The sequence below is a fragment of the Tetrao urogallus genome, assembly GCF_951394365.1.
Source record: "Tetrao urogallus genome assembly, chromosome: 1".
Classification (NCBI taxonomy): Eukaryota; Metazoa; Chordata; class Aves; order Galliformes; family Phasianidae; genus Tetrao; species Tetrao urogallus.
The window spans coordinates 55878613-55886226 of record NC_136813.1 but is presented as its reverse complement, the minus strand read 5'-3'; positions in this window follow the sequence as shown (position 1 = coordinate 55886226).

The window sequence follows — 7614 nt, the reverse complement described above, 5'->3', positions numbered from 1 at the left end:
AAAGGCAGAAAAAGAGGTGGCTTTAAGCCATGTGTGGGCACGTTCTAGAGTTTGTGTGCCTCCACGGTTTCCAGTGGCAAGACCTCAACACAAGACATGTTCATCTTTGCTTCTATTTGCTGACCCTTTGCAGCTGGTGAAAGAGTTTATCTTTAAAGGGACTTTAGAGAGTATCAGAGTGCACCTCTCTGCTGCTGCTACAGTATTTTATGCCGATGTCTGCTGTGCAACCAACTACTACCACTAAGGCCCTTGCAACTTGTTAGAGCCCAGGGGCCAAAAGACCTCCTTCCTTCCACCATTGACTCCTTGGGCATTCCTGAAAATGCTACCAAGGAGAACACAGCAGACTTGAAACAAAATCCTGCTGAACTGCTGAGAAATTGTTGTGAGTTAGCGTTGACCATTCTACTGTGGTTATTTCGATGTGGGTGTCAAGAAAACAAGATTTGCATGACATAATTAAGAGGCATGGCAAAGCCCTTCAGGAGAGATCATCTCTGGAAGCACTGGAATCCTCCATTTTTTATTCCTTCTCTTACAACAAGGACTTTCAAAAAACAGTCACATTGTGGTAATGTTGTTTTCGTTGTCTTATGTGTAAGTAGAAGAAGAAAGACATAAAAAGAATAAAAAGTCATGAGATCTGAAGATAAATCCTTGCTTGGTGGATTTATACACAACACGTGCATATTGTAGTACACTTGTCCTTACAATTTGGACTGATTTAAGGATTTCTTACAGCTTCTACTACAGTGGAAAAGATGCTGCAGATGCTGCAGGCATTTCTATACCTGAAGCAATTATTTTTTGTGATGGAGGCCAGCCCCCAGCCATGCATGGACCTTCAGAACCCGGATGAAAGTTTTTAAAACAAGCAGTGGCACACTGCTCAGCGTCACGCCTGCCTGTACAATCAGATGCTGGGAGAGCTGAGTGCAGCAGTGAGCAATGATGCTGCAGGCACGGAGGGTGCTGCATTAAGGGGATTCCCCAGACTGGAAACAACCTATGGGTGCCCTGTGGGGACCTCAGGCCTGGGCCTCTGCCTCATCACAAAAAGCTTTACTGGTGCAGATGCGGTTCTTGGTGATGTATGTGTGCATATGTTTGACCTGCCCGTTGCTCAGGTTTGCAGTGGTGTAGGCCATTAGCCTTTCTCTCCCACAGAGTTTGGGAGCTGTTTGGTGTGCAACCAACTCTGTGTGGGAGAAATCGTGCTGCAGCAGGGGGTCCTCTTTGTTCAGTGCTTTACACCGCACCACTGTAGGTGATGCTGAGTTGCTGAGTGTAACCCTGGGGGATGCTGGGATGGCTACTGCCCACTTGCTGCCTCAAAGGCTTTTGGTGCTCACCATCACATACAGTGACAATTAATATCGTTCCCTTATTTCCATCTTCCTTCTCTTGCGGTAACATAGGTGCACATGCATATTCATAAACAAGTATATATATATATGTATATATATATATATGCACACACACATCTCAGGGTGAGATGGTTGCTTGCAGTGAGGAGAGGCGCTGCCATTAAGCTGGGAACAAACCGCTCACCCCGCTGCCTGGTATTTTGGCTTTTCTTTTCTCCCTCCTCTCAGTGTGGGGAGAGCAGTAAAGCCTGTGTGGACCGATTGTGAGGGGCTCTGCTGGAATTTGGCAGGCCGGGGGCTTGGAGAGAAGCCCCATGCTGACTCCTATTCAGCGGGCCAGTTTTCCGCGAGCTTTGGAAGTTTCACTCAGCCGTGCACTCAATGGCTTCACAAAGCTGATTACAAGCTTCAGCGCATTCCTGAAGGAGCCAAAAGCGACGCAGGTGCAAACGAGCCGAGGGAGCCCCTGATCCCGGTGACAGAATGGGACAAGCTGGGAAAGGCTCGGACCACACAAATCCAGGGCTCACCAGGCAGCAGCAAGCGGCCTTGGGAACCGCGGATCATTATCCGCTCCATTCAGCGGGAACCCAGCAGCGGCCGCGGGCCTGCCCGGGTCTGGGGAGACTCCGGGGCTCTCGGCCCGGGCCCCCCCTCCCCACCCACCGCGCGGCTCTCCCCTCGGGGCTGCAGCCCGGATCTCGCAGGACCCCACCGTCCTTTTCTTGCTGCCCCAGTACGAAGTGATGCCCCCTCCTCCCCCTCCTCGTCCCAGTTCCCTTCCCCACCAAACACTGTGCTTAAGGATCTGCCTGGAAACTCAGTAGAGAAAACGCAGAAGTGGCAGCCTTCCTCTCACCCCATGCATCCCTACATGTACCCCATTTTGCTGAGCGCTCTTAATTCAGGAGGGACACCACTCCCGCCCCCCCATGGCCGTGCCTCCCTGTTCCCACGGACAAATCTCCCACAGAGTTCCTTCTGATGAGCAGAGACCCAGGGATGGCAAGGAGCTGGGGGAGCTCTGCGCTGATTTCCTTTAATTCGGGGTTCCTGGGGGAGGGGAGGTCTCTCCTCTCCCGCACCCTCGTTCCTGTCCCCGGGCCGATTGGAGAAGTGGCACTTTTCTCGGCCGCGAAATTACCGCCGGCCCTTCCCCGCTATCAATTACCGGGTAACCGGCCCTTCCCGGGGAGCGGAGATATAATCAAAGGGTTTTCGGGCGGGGGGAGCGCGGACGGCCGAGCGCACAATGCGGAGCAGGGCTGCGGGCTGCTGCCCGTTGGTTTCATATGCAAATGGCGAGCTGCCTCCCGGTTATCATTATGGTTTTACGGCGCGTTTTTCTTCTCTATTTTTTTTTTTTTAATGTTATTATTGAGCCGGGGTTTTAATAGCCACATGCTCTCTCGTTCTCTTTCAGCGAGGTTTCCTTGGCGATCAGCCACGCCGTTTCTTCCCCGGGCGCTTACCCTCCTGCCCCAGCGGCTGCCCCACGGCCGCTCTCATTGCACCCTATGGGGACGAGCGCTTCCCCGCAGCCCGCGGCATTAAAGCGATTCCGGCGCGGCGGAGCTGCGCGGAGCTGCGCGGAGATGTGCGGAGCTTTGCGGAGCTGAGCGGGGCGCACCGCCCGCGAGCTCCGCTTGGCAGAAAGGTGCAGCTTGCCGATGTTCTTTTGTCTGATAACTAATTCAAGTTAATGCGATCTTTATGTAAAGCTAACAGCGGATAATTGTCTATTTTCTCGCCAACAATCTCCATCACAATCACTTATCTGGAAACCTGCGGTTGTATTAATCGTTATATTCCCCGAGATAAGCGTCTCTCGAATTATCAGTAAACACTGGAGGGAAATTAAACAAACTCCAGAGCCACTTCAGCTTCCTCTGCGGCTTTTAACCCTCTTCTCCTGGGGCGGGGGGGAGAGGGGGCACGAAGGCAAAAAAAAAAATCAACAAAACAACCCACTGAAAAAAAAAAAAACAACCCTACAAAGGGTTTTTTACAAGGGGGGTGAAGAGGAGAAGGGTCCACGCTTTGGGGTAATTTTGGAGATGCCCGTTTCACGCACGGTCCCGTGCCGCCCTGAACGTGGGGGTCGGTGCTTTTCCCCTCGCCCACCCCCCACCCCAAGGACCCCGTGGGCAATTCGTGTAAACGTGTAACCAAGTGCGTTGGGCGCTGCGGCGGAAAGCGAGCGGCAGGGAAGGAACGCCCGGGGACATCACATAGAAGTCGTACGGCTCTGGGTCTGCCGCACGGGGAGGAGAGTGGGGCTTCCTCCTGCGGATCCTCGCGTCAAGCACAATTATTGGCAATATTTATAGCGGAGAGCGATCCGAGCCCCAGGAGGGGAAAGCAGAGTGCGAGAGAGCGGAACTGCCGTGGGAATAAGCTCCGCCGCTCAGATCCCAGCAGTTCCGTGAGGTGTCGGAAAATTATGGCAAATTGTGCCGGAGCCCCTCCAGGGAAAACATGCGTGTACGACAAAGATTTTGTCTTTTTGAAATGAAGTCAAAACATCGGTGTCAAGTGAAATTCATTTTCGGGGCGCTGCAGTGTGTGTGTTTACCCTCGAGGAAAAATAAAACCGAAGCCCAAACCGTGACATTTCGGTGGGGAATTTCGGGCGACGGTGTTTTCAACTTCTTCGGGAAGAACGGGGCGTGCTACTGTCCCCGGCCCCCCCTCTCCTCCCACCCTGACCCCCCGGCCCCACCGGGCAGCTAAGCGCTGCCTCCGCGTTCTGCCGTTTAGCGGGTGTAGGGGGGTTGGGGGGAGGGGGGATCCCCCCTCCCGAAAGCATTACCAATGTTCCCTAAAAACTTTCGGGCACAGAGCGGGCACCGCGGGATTTTCAAACCCGCCGCTGCGATGTGCTTTATTTAGAGTCGTGTTGTGATTTTAGCGAGCGAACTTTTTTGATTCGCAGAGGTTCCCGATGGCACAGCTCCCATCTGAGTCGTGGGGGATGGGAAAAAGAAGTCAAATCTCCCAAATACACACCAGGCAAAACACCGCTACGAAACACACAACCTCCCGTTACCAGTTTGTGTGTGAAGGCACAGTGTATCCAAATGCGATCAGTGTCTCTTAAAAAAAATTTCCTACAACTGCTTCAGTTGCAGGTTTTTTTCTCTTGAGCTGAGAGTTCCCAGGGCAGCTTTTTCTTATGGCATTTGCGAACCATCCCACTTCATCTCTCACCTGAATCTTGTCATCTGTGCCATCTTGAAGTGATCTGCGAACAATGCTGGTCCCTTGGACAGCCCAAGCTGGTCAATCAGGCAGAACAGACTATGCAAATGGAATGGAAAGGCGAAGCGATGGAGAACAGTGGCCCCCATTGTCTTGGGAATTTCAAAGCGAAGCCCAGCTGCAGCGGGCGTTGCTGTCTCGGACCCTTGGTTGCTACTCTAATGTCATCATTGCAAAACATCACATTTTGAAAACTCTACAGGCTGAATGCGTGAGCAGCCCTCCGCGGAGATCTCACTTCTCCGTCACATCTTTCGGAGTCACCAACAAATAATAATAAAAATTTAAAAATAAAGGAAAGAAAAAAAAAAGAAAAACCTACACAAGTGGGGACGGGGATCCACATTGTCCGACACGATCCCCGGTTTTCTGGTGTCCTTCTCCGGGGCTTCCGCTCACTGCGGCAGAGCCGATGCAAAACGCCTTTTGCCACCTCCTGGCTGCATCGCCTCTCTTGGTGGGTTTAGAATCGGATCGGGTGATGATTTAAATTGCGTTTAACTTATTTCATGACGGATCTCTTTCAGGCAGTCTGATCAGCTAACCCCGAGGGAACATCGGTGTGAGCGGGCAGTGAAGCGTTTATTCCCCAGTCGCATCCCGAACTTCAGACGCGGGGATTTTAAAGGAGTCAGGCAGCTCCTTTGCGAGTTATTAACGCACAGCTAAGGGGGATCTTACGTGTCCGTTCGGGGTTTGGTTTTGTTTTTTTTTTTTGGACTCCAGGTTCCGAAGCACCCTTCTGCTATTGCCCCCCCTGCCCCGCTCCGGCCCCGGCTCCGCAGTGAGCCCCGACGTGGGGAATTCGCCTCCGCCGCGGCAGCGCTGCGTTCTGTCGGGTGATTAATGCGCATTTTTCAAGCGGCTAAAGCACTGCCCGTGTTTCACTTCTCGTTTCTTTTCATTTCCTTTTGTCTGTAGGTGACATTTGCGATCACCATGTGGTGAGCAGAGGAAACTCCCCTCTCCTTCACCCTCCTGTCAGGAGCCTTCCCTCGGGGAACAGAGGTCTCTCAAAATGCTGGGGGTTACCTTTCCCATCCTCGCTATCTTCTGTCTCGCAGGAATTAGGGAATCAAAGGCTTCTTCTCCAACAACGGCTTTACTACAGCCACTGGAGATGGACATTGCCACAGCTGAACTTGGATGCTCATAGATGGGGTGACCACACGTTTCTGTGGTCACACTTGAGTGCAGACGAACTGTAGCCCTCACCCAGCAATAGAGAAGAAGGTTCATCGGACTGAAAGAGCTAAGCTAAGAGACTCTTAGTTACACTCTTTGCAGCACCAGGGTTAATACAGGGTTTCCCTCTCATTCCTTAAACGAGTTCTTTCACTTCTGATGGGGTAATGTATTCTGTAATAAAGTCATGTAAAGTACAAAGGATCTTTGCTAAGATAAAGTACAAAGATGGGATTTCTTAAAACCAAATAATTGCCCACTACAATTTGATTCGTTTCCTAAGTTTAAGTTTGCCCCTTTGCAAATACGGTATTTCTGTAAGAAGAAAACTGAGAGTTGCAAACAAAAGCAAAGAGAGGTTGAACAGAATGAGACAAATAAATTACTGCAGAGGTACCATGTGACCTTCCACCTGCAAGTTTCTTTCCCTTTGCCAAAGAGAGAGCCCGAGACAGATCTTTAGTTTTCCAAGGACAAGTCTGAGGTTGATAGAAAAGCAATTTCCTATTTCTGGTCAAATGAGGAACAGCAGGAACTCAGGCTGCTCCCACTTCATGTAAATACTTAAATAGCAATGATGTGCTCTGTAAGCACTCTTCGCCTCCAGGTATGAGTTGGTAGAAGTCCAACAAGACTTCCCATATCAGTTCACTACCTTAAAGTTTTACCTTCTACAAAGATCTAGCACCTAGGCAGTCCTGGGCATGTCCACTCTGTCCTTTGAGCCCTCAGAAGCCAGAGGAAAAGCATTGTTGTGCAGTCAATGCCTACACAGGGCACAAGAGTGTTGCATATGGCCATGGGCCAAACAATCTGTTGCTGTGTGTGCATCTTCATCTGGATCTCCACTATTGCACTACCAGAAAGTTGTGGAGGAGGAGGATGTGGTTTCCAGAGCTGTTCTGGAGGTGCTGCCATGGAGTTAGATGGAGCCTGGCATCCCTTCCAAGGACTCTGCAGCTCCTGCATGGTTGTAAGATGGATGATGGCCCTCAGGTCCCATGGTGCCAGCTGGAGGAGCTTCAGACCTCACGCCCTGGAGATGGAGGGCCCAGACAGGGTTAGCCACCCTATGCTCAGGCCCATTGTTCCCAGGCCCAACTGGTTCCTATCACCACAGATTACCTGGACTGTGCTCTGCCAGAACTGAAATGGTCCCAACTCTGCCCTCAGAAAGGATGTTGGGATAGCAATCATGGCCCCACAGTCAGGGTGGACAAATGCAGCTCCTCATCTTCCTTCCCTGGGGCCCCACGTCCCCCTGCCAATATGAGATAATAGGGAACAACGGCAGCACCTCCTGTGACTGCAGAACTTTGCTTTTCTCTCAAAGCTGAAACTTCTGCCCCTTCCCCCCACGAGTCCCAGCCCTGGTATATTCAGCCACAGTTATCTCTGCTCGTGCACTGACTGTATTTTTCATGTTTATTATCAACCAACGCAGTGTAGTGCCATCTGGCACACGCATACACAGGGGGGAAGAAAACCATATATTCAGCAAATGGAGCATACAGAGTTTAGGTTTTGTTCTGTCTTGTTTTTTCTTATACTTCCAGTTTCAGTTTAAAATTATGCAGAAGGGATAGCTGAGCATTTCACCCTCATGAAAAATGATCAGAAATGCCAGTTATGAAATTTAAAATTACTTGAGAGAGGTGAAGCCAAGAGAGGACAAGAACATTCCTTCAGCTGAAATGCACTTTCATCTTTTCTCCCGTGTTTCACTTCACCTTGTGTTCAGATAAGGAATAGAATTGCTAACCCTTTTTAACCATGATGTGTTCTGGACTTTCAAATT